This window comes from Lithobates pipiens, unplaced genomic scaffold (genome assembly GCF_037356315.1).
Source record: "Lithobates pipiens isolate NorthernLeopardFrog02 unplaced genomic scaffold, aLitPip1_a1.2 Scaffold_80, whole genome shotgun sequence".
NCBI lineage: Eukaryota > Metazoa > Chordata > Amphibia > Anura > Ranidae > Lithobates > Lithobates pipiens.
The window spans coordinates 612,528-633,080 of NW_027507904.1; the positions used below are offsets into that span (position 1 = coordinate 612,528).

At 45.9% G+C, this 20,553-nt stretch overlaps 1 protein-coding gene and 1 long non-coding RNA gene across 2 annotated transcripts in view; one reads left to right on the plus strand and one right to left on the minus strand.

Moving 5' to 3' along the window:
* The window catches only part of LOC143973410 (uncharacterized), an 803,348-nt gene that overhangs the window by 557,465 nt on the left and 225,330 nt on the right, over positions 1 to 20,553 (plus strand). The gene's annotated exons all lie outside the window — the stretch shown is intronic.
* On the minus strand, positions 5,150 to 20,541 carry LOC143973411 (uncharacterized). Its single transcript, XR_013272026.1, has 3 exons — positions 20,277 to 20,541; positions 7,027 to 7,290; positions 5,150 to 5,533 (listed from the first exon to the last, which is right to left on the minus strand). It is a non-coding gene; the product is annotated as an uncharacterized LOC143973411 (long non-coding RNA).

Genomic DNA, 20,553 nt, shown 5'->3' on the forward strand with positions numbered 1-20,553 from the left:
GTTGTAGTGCAGGAATGAGCCCTGAGCATTGCATCAAAATTGTAATTAAACGCCCCTGTTAAACAGGGGCTTAAAAATTGGGCTGGTTGCATCACCCAGAACCAAAAATGTTCTTCCAACATATCAGCAGAGGAGGAAGAGGATAGACAATCAACATAACAGGACAGTCACTCAGCATCAGCATAGGCAGTCTTGAAGGGATGTGATATTTAAAAAAAAAAATATTTGGTTACATCAGCTTCAGGTGCTTAGTAGCTGTGGGTGATCCAAGACTGATTCATCTTTATGAAGGTCAGTCGATCAACGAGTCGGTGGTCAGGTGCACCCTGTGATCGGTAACAAAGCCACCAGCAGCTATGAAGGTGCGTTCCGAAATAACGCTGGATACAGGCCAGGCCAGTAGCTCAATTGCATACTGTGCAAGCTCTGGCCAGTGATCCATCCTCAAGACCCAGTAAGCCAGAGGATTTTCGGTGGGAAAGGTGTCCAAGTCTGACCTTGCCCCTAGGTATTCCTGCACCATGTAAATCAGACGCTGGCGATGGTTGCTGGAACCAATCATACCTTGGGGCTGCGGACTAAAAACGTGTCTGAACGCATCGGTCAGACGGCCACCTTCTCCACCGCTCCTTCTGACCGATACCTCAGCAACACGTTGTCCAGGACCAGGAGTTTGTAACCTCCCAGTCTCTGGGAACGCGTTGCACAGACCTTTCTGCAAGGCCTCCCAGAGATGTCTCATCCTCTGCTCCCTCTGTGACGGCAAGATAAGGTCGGCAACCTTACCCTTGTACCGTGGATCAAGGAGAGTGGCCAGTAAGGAATGGTCCCTCTCCTTGAGCCGAAGAATACGAGGATCCTTCTGCAGGCTTTGCAGGATCAGGGAGACCATGCAGCGTAGGTTAGCTGAGGCATTTGGTCCGGAGTCCTCTGGGTCACTAAGGGCAACATGATCAGCAGATACCTCCTCCCAGCCACATACAAGTCCACGGGTTTCTTGGGACTGTAAATCATCCCTACAAGACTGCTGCTGATGCTGAGTGCCAGCCTCCACCTCCATGCTGACACAATCATCCTCCTCCTCCTCCTCGTCCTCTTCATGTGTGATGGGTGGGACAGCAGGAACACTGTCTGGATAAAGGGGGCCTTGAGAGGCAAGGAAGTCCTCCTCTTCCTGCCTCTGTTCTGCCTCAAGTGCCCTGTCCATTATTCCATGCAGCGTATGCTCCAACAGGTGGACAAGAGGTGCAGTGTCACTGATGCATGCACTGTCACTGCTCACCATCCTTGTGGCCTCCTCAAACGGTGACAGGACAGAGCATGCATCCCTGATCATGTTCCACTGGCGTGGTGAGAAAAAAACTGATCTCCCCTGACCCTGTCCTGGTGCCGTAGTCACACAGGTACTCATTGATGGCCCTCTGCTGCGTGTGCAGCCGCTGCAGCATGGCCAACGTTGAGTTCCATCTGGTGTGCATGTCACATATAAGGTGGTTCTTGGGCAGGTTCAACTCCTTTTGGAGCTCAGCCAGCCAAGCACAGGCATTAAATCAGCAGAAATGCACATAGACTTTCCTGGGCTGCTTCAGGACATCCTGTAAGCCTGGGTACCTGCCCAAGAACTGCTGCACCACTAGGTTAAGGATGTGAGCCACACAGGGCACATGGGTCAGTTGTCCCTGTCAGAGGGCGGAGAGGAGGTTGGTGCCATTGTCACAAACCACCATTCCTGGCTTAAGCTGGTGTGGTGTCAACCCCCTCTCGGCCTGCCCCTGCAGAGCTGACAAAATATCTCCCCCAGTGTGGCTCCTGTCCCCCAAACAAACCAGCGCAAGCACAGCATGGCATTGTTTTGCCTGCGTACTTGCGTAGCCCCTTGAACGCCTACAGAGCACTGCTGGTTCTGAGGACAGAGCACTGGAAGAGGCCATGGAGGAAGAAGAAGAGGAGGGTGTGGAGGAGAGAGGTGTGTCACAACCAGTAGTAGCATTTTGGACGCATGGTGGTGGAACAACCTCCAACACTACTGCACCTTGTCCTGCACCTTACCGCTGACCGCCCTGTCCAGTGAAGCAAGGACATTGCCTTCCACATGCCGGTAGAGAGCCAGAATCGCCTTCCATGAGAAAAAGTGGCATTTGGGGACCTGCTACTGAGGAACCGCACATTGCACAAACTCATGGAAGGGGGCCGAGTCTACCAACTGAAAAGGCAGCAGTTGAAGTGCTAGCAATTTAGCCAAGCTAGCATTCAACCGCTGGGCATGTGGATGGCTGGGAGTGAACTTCTTTCAACGGTCCAGCAGCTGGGGCAGGGAAATTTGCCTGCTATAATCGGATGTGGGTGTACTGCTAGCAGAGTGCCCGCAAACACTTGGCTGTGACACACCTAATTCTACACCTTCATTCCTCTCAGAGCAGGTTTCAGAGAGGACTAAAGGTCTAGTGAGGTTGGAGATCCCAGCTGATGAGGAGCAAGGAGAGGTCCGCTTTGTTCTTTGGTGTGGGTCTTTGAGGTACGCTTGCCAACGAGCTGCATGGCAGGTCAACATATGTCTGGTCAAGCATGTGGTGCCCAAGCGGCTGATGTTTTGGCCACTCGAGATACGCTTGAGACATATGTTGCAAATAGCAGCGGTGCGATCTGATGCACTCGTCTCAAAAAAGGCCCACACCAAAGAACTTTTAGAATAACGCGCAGAGGCAGTGCCCTGCACAGGTGGAGCTCTGCGGTGTGATTCAGTCGGTGTGCTGCCCCTAACTGGCCCCCAGAGGGCATCCTGCCTTGTTGGACATATTCCTCCTCCTCCCTCCTACCAGGCACCCACGTGGAGCCAGTGCCCTCATCATCCCCTCCCTCTTCATCGCTGGAGCAAACCTGGCAGTATGCTGCAACTTGTGGAATATGACTGCCAGATTGCTGTCCTTCTTAAGCATCCCCTCTCTCTGCGCTAACGCTACTGCCTTCCTCTAGCTAAGTATCATCATCAGAGCCTACAAAACACTGGGCATCCTCCTGGAGCATGTACCCAACATTGTGCTCAAAGAGTTCAGGGGACTCCACAGGAGGACGTGGTGGGTCTAGGGAAGGAGTCACTGATGATGACATTGAGATGAGTGAAGACGATGCGTTGGCAGCTGCTTTGCTAGTACCCTGAGCCTGGATGAGAGAGGATGAGGAGGATGAAGAGGGCTTGGTCATCCATTCTACCAAGTCTTCGGCATGATGCAGCTCAACACATCCAGCTGCCAAAAATAAGGAGAAGCATGTCCCATGGCCACGTGCTGATGACGATGCACCGCGTCCACAACCAGCACTGTTGTCTCTAGACACAGAGCCTGCTTGCCCTCTTTTATCGGCTCGTGCCTGTCTGCCTCTCCTTGTTGGCCTTCCAGACATGGTAATGGCCTGAAGGGAGATGGAAAAACCAGCAATTGGGTAGTGTATATTATGCTGGAGGCACATACAACACCCACTAACTCCTGCAGATGCCTTTATTATAGAACAGGAATTAAAGGGTAGATACCGGTGTATACTGTGCTGTGCTGGAGGCACACAACACCAACTAACTCCTGCAGATGGCAGATGGCTCAATAGAGAAGAGCTATATAGGTGGATAATGGTGTATACTGCGGTCAGGGCACACAGACAACATCCACAATCTCCTACAGCTGACTGAAAGCTCTATTACAGAAGAGCAATATAGCTAGCTATATAGGTGGATATAATGGTGTATACTGTGGTCAGGGCATGCAGACAACACCTACAAACTCCTGCAGATTGCTAAAAGCTCAATTACAGAAGAGCAAGAACGCTAAATCGGCCGATAACGAAAGGTGTATGCTGTGTTGAAGGTACACCGAGAACACCCACTAACTCCTACAGATGCCAACACACTACACAATATTATATAGTATGGGGCGTGTACTACACAGCCTGAGCTATGATTGGCCACAGGCATCCTGCCTGTGGCCAATCATGGCTCTCCTTGCTGTCGGCGCTGTGATTGGCCAAGCATTGCGGGTCACGGTGCATGCTTGGCCAATCATGAGCCAGCAATGCACTGCGATGGCGCGAACGGCCCATAACGTTCGGTATTCGCCGAACGTGCGAACAGCCGATGTTTGAGTTGAACGTATGTTCGACTCGAACATCAAGCTCATCCCTAATCAGCAGTGAGAATTCTGGTGTTTGCTAGGTAATCCAAGAGGAAGCCACCTCTGACCTCACCTGCTCAACTGAGCTTCCTGAAAGGAATACATGTGGAGGTGGTGAACTACAAGACCCAGCGAGCCAAATCAACGAAGGTATATACAGTCATTTATACTGCCAGTTACCTTTGCCAGTAATACACAGTCATTTATACTGCACCTTTTTATCCCAGCACCAAGGGAACCCACACTCCTCAGGAGATTTACTGCCTCTATGGGGGGGTCTTCTGATACGGGAGAGGCTGAACCCGAACAGGATGGGTGGTGAAAAAATAAATAAATAAATAAATACAAAATAAAAATAAATAAATAAACTTTAAAAGGTGTCTGGAGCGAGGATGAAAAAAGAACACTGGTGTGGGCAGACAGCCGCCCTTTATGGGCTAGGAAAAAGGTGGTCCTGGAGGGGTCAGAGGGGGCAGAGCTGACCCATAGTAGGTTGACATGGGGAGGTCCAGGAAATCACATTATGGGAAGATTAGAAAAGTAGAAAAAAGAAAAGCAGAAATGAATGAAGTATACATAGCTCCCAACTGTCTCTGATTTGGAGGGAGTGTCCCTCTGTCCCCCTCATTTGTCCCTCATTTTGGTCTAATCTGTATAATGGTATATAAAATGTATTATTTAAAAACGTGTTTCCCAGAGCTAAACCTTTCATCCAAATTCTGAATTGTTGCATTTGTAAATTCCAAAAGCCAATATAAAGGAATAGTAGTAGTAAAAAAAAGCACTTGTGGATTTAACTAATCATTTTTTGTATAATTCTCCTTTAAGGGGGTGTGTCCTATGGCCACATACTTTTGCTAATACAATATCTAAAAGAAACGTTGGGACTTTATATGAAGCACAGCTAAGAATGTAAAAATAGAATCCACATAATTAAGGATGCCAAAAAGCATATACATTAAATAAAAAAAAATCAATAATAAATAAAATAATAAAATTCAAAAATCTTTAATAATTTGTTATACATGATAATAACACAATTGATAACCAATCTATAAGTAAAAGAATATTGATACATGATAGTACAATTATACTAGTTTATACTAGTTCATGAACAGCATGATTAGGTTAATAACATAATTCAAAACCAGTCTATAAATAGTAAAAACCTGGTAGCACGGTAAAGCGATTATGCTGATTCATAAACACAACCATAGCAATAATAATCAATTGATAAACATTAGCAAAAAAATAAGTTGATATCACTTATTGCGGCATCTCAAGATCACGTGATTAATACATGTAGCATAAGGCTAGGGCTCTACGCGTTTCGTGGGGGAGTCCCATTCATCAGGAGCACTCGCATACATAATCATCTATAATAATAAAATAATATAAAAGGTTAACAGGGTGAACAATCACTGGACACCGAGGAAAACAAAAGCAAAAGTACAAGTGTATACATAACGTATAACACTCTTACCAGAGAATACAGGCTAGTAATAAGGTAATAGTATTAGAGGTTGCGGACGCCATGGGGAAGTCATACCTCCCACGGGAGCTGAGGCAACATAAACACGGCCACATCAAGGCCGGGGATGCAGCATGTGGAGCGATAGTGACGTTGTGATTCACAGTTGGTAATAAGATAAGAGAATAAATGATGCTGTATGTGTACAAGTACCATAAGATGTACTGTAAGAAATAATAAAAAGTAAAAAAATAAATAAAAATGAAATGTAAAAGTGTGATTGTGTTAAGTGCAAAAAAAGGGCCGTTCTTGGGCAGAACCTGCCCAAGCCAAGTGAGGGCTATAGTGTGACAGCCCAAACGAATGTCAGGAGAAATAAAAAATGAATGAAAAAATAAGAATGTATATTTACCTTAGATCTCGAAAGGAGATCATGGGAGCCGGTGTGTGTGTGTATCTCAAAATCAAAGTGAGGTGTGTGCTCCACCAGCATGCAGTCCCAATGGCCAAGGATAACCACAGTATGCCGCCAATGCCACGCTGCGTTATGAAACAGAGGGAAGGAAGGCGGAGCCACCACCCGGGCGCACAGTGTCACTCAACAGTTGGCGCTCAAAGTCCTCCCTCATGTCAAAACCTGATAGACAAACAAGCACAACAGTGCGTGGCACCATGACAACGCCGCACGTGGACGCCCGGCATCATGTAATGCCATGCACTCGGAGCACGGGCCTGGCGTTGATGTGTGGGTGGCACCGCCCACCACCCCAACCAAGGGGGGAGGCAGAGGGAGGGGTCATATCAAACATCGCAGCTCCCGAGGATGCAAAACCCAGGAGTCCACAAAACGAAACACAAACTAATAGCAAAAAATCCAAAATGTCCAGCAAAAGTCTCCCTGCAATAGTGAAACCTCAATATAGTTAATACAATTAATAGACTGTATGCTACCTTAGCTAATGTGCTTCCATCCCTGAATCATGTCGTCAAAAAAGGGGGGAAAGGGGGATTTGGGACTTTGTATGAGACAATGAATGGATACGTTCCTCTACCTCCATCCCTAATGTATATACAATATCTAAAAGAAAAGTTGGGACTTTATATGAAGCACAGCTAAGAATGTAAAAATATAAACCACATGATTAAGGATGCGGGAAGTTGAGAAGTTGCTCCTTCACTTTCTTTTGCTAACCAAAGCCCTCCCCTTCCTGTAAAAATATAACTTATTCTCCTCCCCGCTCCAAGCCTGCCCCCTACAACTACTGACCTATCCTGTGCCCTTAACTAGGTCCTAACAAGCCCCTTTTAACCCCTGTCATGCAGGCCCTACGTCTAGTGCATTCTTTCTTTTCACTCCGGGCCTTTCTAAAGGGAAGGGAAAGGTCACACGTCACTCACCTGGACAAGGGTCTTGTGTCTGATTGGTGGAACTCTCACTTATGTTGTTCTTTGCTGAACATCTGATATTCCAGAAATCGGGTGGTGACACAGGAGGCACAGTGACACGGACTGTCCGCTCTGAGCTGGTGACATCATATATCCCCAATCCTCCACTCACAGTCAGGTAGATGGAGGGGTCAGTCCCGTTCTCCACCCAGCAGGAGATCTCAGCGCTGTCATTCTGGAGACACCTCACATCCAGGACTGGATCTGATACCGGAACTAAGAGACACAGAGATGGGGAGATCTGTAACATTGCACTATAATGAAATATGATTTCCCCTGTAATACCCCGTCCACCCCAATCCATTACAGTCATAAAAAGTCACAAAATTCCTGAAATATCTTTGCTGCAGAAAATTTTATTGCAAGATACTAAAGGGGCCAATTATGTGATCGGGATTCCTAGGCTTTGGTTGATCTCTAAAGGAGACCATCAGCCAAAAAAAATTGACTCCTTCCTGGGGGGCGTGGCCAGCCATGGAGCAAGATGGCGGCTTAACCACCCAGCTCTGCTCAGCCCTGGGAGAAATAGCTGCTCCCAGGACTTACCAGCAGCAGCTCCCTCTCCCTGATGCACCGGAGGGGAGCCCTCATCCTCAGCGAATGGATGGTATGTCCAAGAGGAAATACCTCAGCCTCCACAAGCTGCACCACCTCACCGAATATTTCCCACAGCTGGCCATGCAATCATCCAAAGATGGCGCCGGTGCGGCACCTTGTGATCCCTCCTAGGACACAGGCATCATGCAGGGACCTGCAGACAACTCGGAGCCCATGGAAAATCTCACATCAGAGCCTACCTCTCCCCAGCAATCACCTTCAGATAGAGGTAAGCGGGCTGCACTGTCCCCAGCACTTTCCCCTGCTAAGGAACCACTGCTTAAGAAGCAGCACTGGGATGTCCAGACACGCACAAACCCTGAGGAAATCCCTCAGACTGCCTAGCAGTCCTCCCTGCCAGTGACCAGCCAGCGTCTGATCACACACTAAAGCTCATTCTGCTTTCTCTGCAAAGAGACTTTCATAATGAACTGCTCTCCTCTATATCTACCGTATATACTCGAGTATAAGCCGAGATTTTCAGCCTCTTTTTTGAGGCTGAAAGTGCCCCCCTCGGCTTATACTCGAGTCATCGCTGTCTGCCCGCTCGATCAGCGTGTCGAGCAGACAGACAGCGGCCATTCTATAATTCAAAAGCCGCGCCTCCGGCTCCGCCTTCGCCTGTGATAGGCGGAACACTGAATTTCCCAGCAGCCTGTGTTCCGCCTATCACGGACATCGTATCATCCTCGTACTACGGACGAGGATGATACGATGTCCGTGATAGGCGGAACACAGGCTGCTGGGAAATTCAGTGTTCCGCCTATCACAGGCGAAGGCGGAGGCGCGGCTTTTGAATTTTACAATGGCCGCCGAGGCGCCGACGAAGAGGGCACGGGACGGAGGCAAGGCAAGGCAAGGCACGGCACGGGACGGGACGGGACGGGACGGAGGCAAGGCAAGGCACGACACGGGATGGAGGCAAGGCACGGCACGGGACGGAGGCAAGGAGGCAAGGCACCGGACGAAGGCTCGGGACAAAGGCTCGGGACACAGGTAGGCTGGACACACACACACACACACACACACACACACACACACACACACACACACATGGATGGATACACACACACACAGGGATGGATGGATGGATGGAGACACACACACACAGGGATGGATGGATGGAGACACACACACACAGGGATGGATGGATGGATGGATGGAGACACACACACACAGGGATGGATGGATGGATGGACACACACACACACAGGGATGGATGGACGGACACACAGGGATGGACGGACACACAGGGATGGACGGACACACAGGGATGGACGGACACACACACAGGGATGGACAGGCATGTCTCACCCTCGGCTTATACACGAGTCAATAAGTTTGCCAGTTTTTTTGGGGGTAAATTGGGGGCCTCGGCTTATATTCGGGTCGGCCTATACTCGAGTATATACAGTACCTTACAAAAAAGAAATGATCGGGTAGAGGAATGCACGACCGATCTGGAAAAAGTGGTGACAGAACATACCTCAGTTTATAACAAAATGGCGGATGCCTATGACCATTACACCGAAGAAATCAGATTCCTCCAAGTGATAGTGGCTGATTTAGAGGATCGCTCCACGAGGAATAATATCACATTTAAGGGCATACCAGAAACTGTTAAACCTCCAGAACTAATTATTTAATTACATCAGCTATTCCTCCTGCTCGTCGCTCCCTCCGCATGTTAAAAAGACAGCCAGGGGTGCAGGAAGAGATGCACAGGGGCCGAACAACAGGACCCAGTCACAAGTGCGACTGCAGCGACCCTTATAGTTCCTGCCACTGGCTCCCTATCCCCACCACTGAACTTTATAGGAGAGTATAGTATACTTGTAGTATGTTTGTCTTTACCTTGATCAATATTGGTTTTGGCAATACTGTAAAAATATATCTTCATAATAAAATTCTCCTTTGTTGGTGTCCTCCTTATTATCCATTGGGGAGATTTCCCCTCATTTCCTATCATGGTGACCACACAGGAAGTGAATAGAAATCCTCCCAATATGGAGCAAGACAGCAATAAAAAACTGCCAGAAGTTCTAACTCTTCTTATCTCTGTTATAATAGTTTATAAAAAGTCTTAGCTGGAATTGGGCTTCATCTACAAATGTTCTGGTAGATTTATTGGGGGAAAAATAGAAGGTCTCACAATTATAAATTGTGAGATTATGAAGCAGCTCATTCTGGTGTCCTCCTCACATTATATACTTGTATGACCTCTTCTACTGAATGTTGGGTCTCTAGGTTTTTTATCTCTGTCCCTCTGCATCAAAACTGTATTTTATATTAGGACTTGTTCTGTGGTGTGGTCAGTGGTGAAGGGTTGGTTGCCAGTGTTCAGGGTTCCTCCCTAGGTAGGGGTGATGCAAGTCCAAAACCACTCAAGCTATCCTGCCTGGAAGCTATCAAAGCTGACAACAAATCATAGGTGTTGGAGGCATTGCCCACCCCGCAACTGCATGTATGCAATGTATGCTGGTACGCAAGTCCAAGACGGATCAGTTGGGAAAAGGGATCAAGGTAATTTTGGGGAGTGTGCCTGGCCTGGCAGTATGCCCGGTCAAGGTTATAAGGGAGTGGTCAGTTTTACGGCCTCCTGGTAGTGGTCCTTTGTTGATTCATGAAACTGGTTTATCGTTGTCACAATATCAGTTTGTGGTGATCTTCAAGAAGTGCTTGGAAATGGGGGTTATTAGTTGGTGAATATGCGTCCCATTCTTTCAGAATTGGGGCGGCAACGGAGGCCTCATGCTGGGGTTTGAGTGATAAAATACTACAGCAGATTGGGCGATGGGAGTCTCATCGTTTCAGGTTGTATGTATGTCCGCCCCACCTCCAGTAGGGGGAGAAAGGGTAGGGGGAGTCCTGTCACGGACACTGGCTGCAAGGACCCTTTTCTGTCCAAATTCACCCTGTTTTTTTTGGTATTGATATATTAATCTTTCTTTTGTTACATTTTTGCGAGACTGTTCTCTTGAATGTTAATTTTGAACAATACACAATCCTTAAAAGAGCTAATCACACTGACCTCCGGATACGGACTATCTGGTCACCTAGGCTGTCTTAAGTGCTGGCTTAATTAACATGTTAATTGTGTAATTGTTTTTTAAGTTGTTGCTATAGGGGAGGGGGGAGTATCCATGAGCAGCCCTACCTTGTTATCTACCCCTTGTGTAAAATGTGTATAAAAGGCACTGGGTTCTGTCCAATAAAGGCATTCAAGATTCTACAAGCTATTTTCAGCTAGACTTGTATACAGTGCAGCTATGATAATATATCTCTCTGATAGTCAGATTGGAGGAAGCGGGATGTACTGACGGAAGCACTCAATCGGAGTGTGGGATCGGATCCGTCACAAGTCCTATATGGTGTTTGTCATGTGTATGTTTTGTGTGCCAAGGGCTTTCTTTTCTGGGTACTTGCATGACGGGTGTGTGATGGTGATTGTCCTCTGGGTCTATGTTTCTGTGTTTTTCTTTCTTTTCAGCCCCTACCTGTCTGATGTGGATCCTGGGCCATTCCTATGTACATTGGGGGGAAAGGAGTGCATTGGTCAGACCAGAGGGCCGTCAGTTGGGTTTCTCCAGGGAAGAGGCCAGGGTGAGGTGGATTGTCATTCCGGGTATGCTATGGTCCATAGTTATCCTGGAAATACAATGGTACGCTCACATGGACAGGCCACCGGATGTGTTATTATTACATGTTGGGGGGCAACGACCTTTGCCTTCGGACTTCAAGGGAGCAGATTAGTGACGTCAAGTTGTATATCCTTCGACTCTGATTGGCCTTTCCTGATATGGCCATAGTTTGGTCGGATATCATCAGGAAGGCAACATGGCAGGGGGCCGCATCAATAAAACAAGGATAAAGGTCAACAAGGCTGTGGCGAAGTTTGTGGTCAGGAACGGAGGGATGGTGGCCTGGCATCTGGAATTAGAGGGGAACAATGGCATTTATTTGAGGGGAGATGGGGTTCACCTGTCAGAGGTGGGAATAGATATGTGGTTCCTGGGGCTCCAGGAAGGTCTCCAGCAAGCTTTGCGACTGTGGCGGGTCACCCATGTGTAAGGGATCACTGGTGGGCATCTGTGGCAGGGGTCTCTGGTTCCTGAAGGTCAGAATGGTGGTGGTAGATATTAGACATATGCATTCGTTTTCGTCCGAATTTCAGCAATTTTTCGTTTTCGTTTTGACAAACGATAACGAAAGCACAAAATCCGAAAAACGAAAGATCCGACATAAATAAATGCTTTATTTTCGTTTTCATTGTTACAACAGTTCGATATAGAATAGGAGATTCAACATGACTCTGACAATAACAATCTGTCTATAGAACCTGTGGTCGAATGTGCCTAACCTTACCTCTATTAGTCCAAGATTATATAGAGAAAATATTCGACAGAGAGAAAAGATTCTGCAAGTTAATGTCCTAAAAAGTGTTTGGGGACCCGGGTCCTGCCCCAGGGGACATGGATCAATGCAAAAAAAGTTTTAAAAACGGCCGTTTTTTTGGGAGCAGTGATTTTAATAATGATTAAAGTGAAACAATAAAAGTGTAATATTCCTTTAAATTTCGTAGGGGGGGGGGGGTGTCTATAGTATGCCTGTGAAGGGGCGCATGTTTCTGGTGCTTAGAACTGTCCCTGCACAAAGTGTCATTTATGCAGGAAAAAAAAGTCCTTTAAAATCACTCGCAGCTATTATGAATTGTCGGCTCCGTAATACAGAGAACACTCATTGAAAGTCATTGATTAAAAAATAAATAAATAAATAAATAAAGCGTGGGGGTCCCCCAAATTCAATTACCAGGCCCTTCAGGTCTGGTATGGATATTAAGGGGAACCCTGCCTCAAATTTAAGAAAAATTTTGACGTGGGGTTCCCCCTAAAAATCCATACCAGACCCTTTATCCGAGCACGCAACCTGGCAGGCCGCAGGAAAAGAGGGGGGGACGAGAGAGCGGCCCCCCTCCCTCCTGAACTGTACCAGGCCACATGCCCTCAACATTGGGAGGATGCTTTGGGGGTCTGTGACCCCTCAAAGCACCATGTTGATGAGGACAAGGGCCTCATCCCCACAACCATGGCCGGTGGTTGTGGAGGTCTGCGGGCGGGGGGCTTATCAGAATCTGGAAGCCCCCTTTAACAAGGGGACCCCCAGATCCCGCCCCCCCCGTTTGAAATGGTAAGGGGGTACAAAAGTACCCCTACCATTTCACAAAGAAAGTGTAAAAAATAGTTAAATAAAACAAACACACTTTTGAAAAATTCCTTTATTAAAAATAAAAAAAATAAAAGAAATATTCCAGCGGCGGTAATCCACTCTTGCTATCCAGAGACGGACGGTCATCTCTCCAGCGATGGCTCATCTCATCCAGCGCAGCGAATACATCCTTCTTCAGTCTCCGCAGAGGAGACACTGCAAGGATTCCGGCGGCCTGACGTTTCTTATATACGGAGGGCGGGGCCACCTGTCACCTGACCCCGCCCCCCTCTGACGCAATGGGAAACCCAGGGTTCCCTGTGACGTATGGGTGACCCCGCACCCCTCTGATGTAACACAGGCAGGTTTCCGTTACATCAGAGGGGGGTGGGGTCACCCATACGTCACAGGGAACCCCGGGTTTCCCCTTGCGTCAGAGGGGGGCGGGGTCAGGTGACGGGTGGCCCCGCCCTCCGTATATAAGAAATGTCAGGCTGCCGCAATCCCTGCAGTGTCTCCTCTGCGGAGACAGAAGAAGGATGTATTCGCTGCGCTGGATGAGATGAGCCATTGCTGGAGAGATGACCGTCCGTCACTGGATAGCAAGAGTGGATTACCGCCGCTGGAATCTTTTTTTTATTTTTTTTATTTTTAATAAAGGAATTTTTCAAAAGTGTGTTTGTTTTATTTAACTATTTTTTACACTTTCTTTGTGAAATGGTAGAGGTACTTTTGTACCCCCTTACCATTTCAAACGGGGGGGGGGGTGGGATCTGGGGGTCCCCCTGTTAAAGGGGGCTTCCAGATTCTGATAAGCCCCCCGCCCGCAGACCTCCACAACCACCGGCCACGGTTGTGGGGATGAGGCCCTTGTCCTCATCAACATGGGAACAAGGTGCTTTGAGGGGTCACAGACCCCCAAAGCATCCTCCCAATGTTGAGGGCATGTGGCCTGGTACGGTTCAGGAGGGAGGGGGGGCCGCTCTCTCATCCCCCCCTCTTTTCCTGCAGCCTGCCAGGTTGCGTGCTCGGATAAAGGGTCTGGTAAGGATTTTTAGGGGGACCCCCACGTCAATTTTTTTTTTTAATTTGACGCGGGGTTCCCCTTAATATCCATACCAGACCTGAAGGGCCTGGTAATTGAATTTGGGGGACCCCCACGCTTTTTTTATTTATTTATTTATTTATTTTTTTTATCAATGACCTTCAATGAGTGTTCTCTGTATTACGGAGCCGACAATTCATAATAGCTGCGAGTGATTTTAAAGGACTTTTTTTCCTGCATAAATGACACTTTGTGCAGGGACAGTTCTAAGCACGGGAAACATGCGCCCCTTCACAGGCATACTATAGACAACCCCCCACTACGAAATTTAAAGGAATATTACACTTTTATTGTTTCACTTTAATCATTATTAAAATCACTGCTCCTGAAAAAACGGCCGTTTTTAAAACTTTTTTTTGCATTGATACATGTCCCCTGGGGCAGGACCCGGGTCCCCAAACACTTTTTAGGACAGTAACTTGCAAATTAGTCTTTAAAATTAGCACTTTAGATTTTTAATGTTGGAGTCCCATAGACTTTAACAGGGGTTCTAAAGTATGCTATATACTAGCTCCGTCCAATCTTCTTTATACATTCGACAGACACCATAAGCCTTCAAAGACAGATTCGACCGTAATTCATGTGGATTTTCGGACGAATGCAATTTTTGAACGAAAAACAAAATAAATAAAAACGAATTTCGGGAGTAACTAAATAAATTACGTTTCTGGTGTGGTATGGGTTGGGACCTATCTCGGGATGGGTACCTTTCCCTAATTGGTAATTGGACTATCGGTCATCAAGCTGAAGGTTCAAGAAGGAGGTATGTTGTTTGAAATATTTGATATATATATATATATATATATATATATATATATATATATATATATATATATAAATAAAAGTTATTTTTGATACAGTTCTGGTTGGGATTTAATAAAGGGGTCTTTGTTGGCCATTTAATCCAGAAGGTGTCATGTGTTTAATTAGATTTAGTAAGATAAAGTGGTTGTAAACCCTTACAAACCACTTTTACCTACAGGTGAGCCTAGATTAAGGCTTACCTGTAGGTCCAAGAAATATCTCCTAAACCTATACGGTTTAGGAGATATTTACTAAAAGACAGTGACAGCTATCTACGGCGCATGCGCAGTAGACAGTGATGTGCAGGCGCACTATCGCCGTTAGCGGCATGCATAGTAGCACATTATGCTTTACCTTTGCAGGGAGACAAAGAGGAAGTAAACCCATCAGGGATAACTTCCTCTTTAAGTTATTATTTTAATGGGGTGGTTTTGTTATGGTTATATAGCTGGGCTAATTCAGCTTGGATTCTCTAACATGGACATATTTGTCTGCCTTTCCTTTGTGTTTCTCCGTGGAGCTGTGCATATATAGATTTTGATATATATTATCCCTCTTATGCGCTTCATTTTACCTTTTACCCTATCTATTGCAATGGAAAACTATATTCTGGTGAACCTCCCTACCGTATTTGATAGTATTGATACTGGCTTATTATTCTAAAAAGGAAATAGACTACATAGGTTGACATATATTTATATATATAAAATCCTTTCCATACTTACAGTATATATTTTTTCCAGCTGTTGGCGGTTATATTCATTAATCTGCTTCGAGATCTGTACATTCTATATAATTGGCCGCGATCCTTCAATTTAAAGGGTAATTTCATCTTCATCTATATCTTGACACTATATGGTTGTGTGTCCCCACTGGGCTCATGTCTGACTATCTATATGGTGCACGCTCGAGCTTTCTCCCTGGCAATACTCAAATTGACATTACCAGTTTACAACCCATATATTTTTGTGTGTTCTTTTTAATTCATGTTATGTTTTTCTCTGCTTTTACGAATCAAATCTACTGAGCCCCAGAAGAAGCGCCGATCCGACACGAAACATGTCGGGCATGTGACCCACATCAGCATATCACCAACAGTCTGTAATATAATACTGATGGGTATTGAGCCAAGTGGTTGTATTATATGATATTCACTTATTACATCTTTTGCTGAAAGTGGTCACATTGACAAATGTACTTTTCTATTCCTGGTTTTTAATGCATTTTTGTATGTCATTTGTATAAATAAAATTTATTAATGAATTATTTTGTTTTCTACTGGTGCCTGTAAAGTCCATAAGTCCCCTATATCTTTACGTCTTGTATACATTCATTATGGACGCTGGCACCCTTTATCAAGATTTACCCCGGGATATCCACTTTTACCACTAAGTGTTTTTGATATCCCTATCTGTTTATTTTTGCAAACTGCAGCTTCAGACAAACTTAAATTTACAAAAATAATAGCACTGCTATTAAAAATACCAGCGCTACATTTGTATATATATATAAGTTAATAAAAGTTATTTTTGATACAGTTCTGGTTGGGATTTAATAAAGGGGTCTTTGTTTGTCATTTAATCCAGAAGGTGTCATGTGTTTAAGTAAATTTAATAGGTTAAATTATTATTTTAATGGGGTGGTTTTGTTTTGGTTATATAGCTGGGCACCGAACATCTCAGCACTACACCAGTCAAGTAACAAGAAAATGAAAGAGTACAATGTGTTGTAATCAGAGCAATGCCCGGTTTTGTTCCCATCACACACCATTGGCGGTGTTATAATCTGGTCTGCTGGTGTGAATGAGCCGGTATTGTGTCAGTGTTAGGATGATATATAAACTCCAGAGAGGTCTCGGTCTCCCACTCACCTGAACAGGAGATGTTGATGGATCTTCTTAGATTATTGATCTGATTGGTGACATCACAGTGGAGGGTTTCGGAGACTGGAGGAGGAAGAGTTACCCGGCGGTGTGAGGAGACGGATCTTCCATCCAAACTCCAGGAATAACGTGGATCTGATCCTTTCACCGAACATTCGGCCTCTGCGCTCCCATCCGGGAGACAGGAGGAGGTCACAGCCATGTCAGAGAGGGGGACTGGAGGAACAGAATTCCAGGATATGATTGGTCAGAGTAATGACATGGAAAGTGAGACTTATCACAATGGTCCTATAGGAATATGGAGGCTGCCAAGGTGACCCTCTCCTTCTTAAAGTACCAGTTACCTGGGTGTCATACTGGTCCTCTGACTACAAGAATCACTGACCTGGTGAGTATTCAAAGGTGGTCCGGTGCCGTCTCATCTGTGGAGAGGCCCAGCAACTGGAGAAGCACCCAGGGGAGGACTCTTTGGGAGAAGGCCATGCATAAGGCTGGCTTCTCAGAAGGAGCCTGGAGGCTCAGTTGAAGGACACTAAGTGGATCTACACTCAAACGGTATTGCCGGACCGGCTGCAAGATACTGGTACCGTATGATAGTTCTCTAAATTTACCTACGTCCCTCAGTTACATTCAAGTCTGTGGCAGATACTTTTGCTTTACTTAAACACTATTGGCTGCTAGGCCTGGTGAGAGGAGATCTATCCGGTGGCTGTGACAATCCAGTTGTGAAACAATTCTCTGGATTTCTATTGTGAAAGACTTCCTATTCTTTGCAATTTCAAAAAGTACCTGAACTCCCTTCCTAACCCTCTACCCTTCATTGAGAAGCTGTTACCGTATATACTCGAGTATAAGCCGAGATTTTCAGCCTCTTTTTTGAGGCTGAAAGTGCCCCCCTCGGCTTATACTCGAGTCATCGCTGTCTGTCTGCCCGATCAGCGTGTCGAGCAGACAGACAGCGGCCATTCTAGGATTCAAAGGCCGCGCCTCCGTCGGTGATAGGCGGAACACTGAATTTCCCAGCAGTCTGTGTTCCGCCTATCACGGACATCCTCTCATCCTCGTCCGTAGTATGAGGATGAGCGGACGTCCATGATAGGCGGACCACTGACTGCTGGGAAATTGAGTGTTCCGCCTATCACGGACATCCGATAGGCGGAACACTCAATTTCCCAGCAGTCAGTGGGAAATTGAGTGTTCCGCCTATCACCGACGGAGGCGCGGCTTTTGAATCCTAGAAGGGCCGCCGACGAAGAGCTGAAGGACGGAGGCTCGGCTCGGGACGGGCCGGGACGGGCCGGGACGGGACGCAGGCTGGACGGGACGCAGGCTGGACGGGACGCAGGCTGGACGGACGCAGGCTGGACGGACACAGGCAGGCTGGACACAGGTAGGCTGCACGGACACACACACACACACACACAGATGCATGCACACACACACACACACACACACACAGGGATGGATGGACACACACACACACGGATGCATGGACACACACACACACACACACACACACGGATGCATGGACACACACACACACACACACACGGATGCATGGACACACACACACACACACACACACACGGATGCATGGACACACACAGGGATGGATGGACCCACAGGGATGGACGGACACACAGGGATGGACAGGCATGTCTCACCCTCGGCTTATACACGAGTCAATAATTTTTTCCAGTTTTTTGGGGGTAAATTGGGGGCCTCGGCTTATATTCGGGTCGGCCTATACTCGAGTATATACGGTACTTGTCTTTTCAAATAAATATCCTGAAAAAGAGGATCCAGTGTCAGTTTCTACTATTCTTTGCGCCATCTACCTCGGGAAACCCCTAGACACACATGAGGTCAAGAAGGTAACGGTAAGCCCAATAAAACCAGCAGCTCCTTTGGGGGTCAGTGCTACACAAATTATTACAAATATTCGTAAATTTGAAAATTAGAAAATATGAAATAATAACTAATAATAACTTAACTATTACTAACTAATAAATTATAGGTATTGGAATTTCCTATCAAATGTGGCTGTTAGTGAACGTAACGAATACAAAATTATTCAAAATAATGAATGTCATATCTAAACGAATGGAATGTAATGGATTAATAATACTAATAATTAGAATTTTTTATTATTATTGTTATTATTTATTATTAATTTGTTCTGTTCCATTTATTTAGATACGGCATTCGTTATTTCGGATAATCCGATAAATTCGTATTCGTTATGTTCACTGCTAAATGTGAAAGGAAATTCCAATACCTAGAATTTAATAGTTAGTTATTATTAGTTAGTTATTCTTTCAAATTTTTGGATTTTCTTTCTTATTTTCAGATTTTCAAATTTATGAATTTTCCAATTTATGAACTGCGTTCATAACAAAATGACCCGTTAAAAAAAAAAATAATAATAATAATTTTTCAGCAGTGCACGTGTCTATATCATTTATATTTATGTGTCAAGGATATTTTTTGTCTTTAAAAATTTTTAATATGTTTGTAGTAAAAAAAAATGTGAATTGTAATCTGTGGTGTGGTGCCTTGAAAGTGCCATTAGTTTGCATTTTGTTAGGAATTCATTATATTTCAGTGTCATACATGAAGGGATGGGGTACCTGTAAAACCGTGAGAACAATAGAGACTGCTTTGTCTCCTTCCCATTTATTATTCTAGTGTGGTGCTAAATGTAAACAACGGCATCAGGGAACCTGGGTGATGTCATGGACCATATAGCGATCATGACCTCATTGTGTCAGTGATGTCATAGACCACATAGGGGTGATGACCTCATTGTGTCAGTGATGTCATAGACCATGTAGGGGTCATGACCTCATTGTGTCAGTGATGTCATAGACCATGTAGGGGTCATGACCTCATTGTGTCAGTGATGTCATAGACCATGTAGGGGTCATGACCTCCTTGTGTCAGTGATGTCATAGACCATGTAGGGGTGATGACCTCATTGTGTCAGCGATGTCATAGACCATGTAGGGGTGATGACCTCATTGTGTCAGTGATGTCATAGACCATGTAGGAGTCATGACCTCCTTGTGTCAGTGATGTCATAGACCATGTAGGGGTGATGACCTCATCATGTCAGTGATGTCACTCGGAGTCCTCGGTGGATTGTTACACACAGAATGAAGCCGGCAGGGATCTGTCATTTACTGACATTAGTGATATCACCGCTAAATGCCGGGCGGAGGATTGGGGGGAGAAGTGGAGAAATCTGCCCACTTTGTTCTCCTGTCCTTCACTGAACATCCCATAGACTGGATTTGGGGGAGTCTCATGTTTGACCCGAACCTGAAGCTGATCCCTAATCATTCCAAAAGACTGGAATGGGAATGGAAATTCATACAAAAATGTAAAACTTTGGACTGTAGGGAGAGGAATTTTATGTGCCGCTATGATTGTAAATAATGTTATAATGTATTTTTATTATGGTCAGGACTAAAAATAAAACATGTAAGATCAATCTATAATTACTGTATATATTTCATATTCTCTATTCAGTCAGTAGGCGGAGCTCTGTGTTTATCTGCTTCCGGCCCCTCCCACCTGCTCTGTGCCCATCCCCCGATCTCTCCTCACCTGGACAGGTGACCCCGGCTCTGCTCTCCTCCGACCGGCTGACCCCATTCTCCACAGTACAGGTGATGTTCCAGGGCCCCGGGGACCCCACAATGGCTGTAATGTTATTGGCGAATGTGGAATATCTCTCCTGGGATCCTCCAATCACAGATAGACGGATATTCGGCTTAGTCCCCTCCTCCACCCTGCAGGAGATCTCAGCGCTGCCATTCCGGAGACATGAGACATGGAGGAGCGGAACCGATACTGGAACTGAGAGAGACAATCATTTCCATTG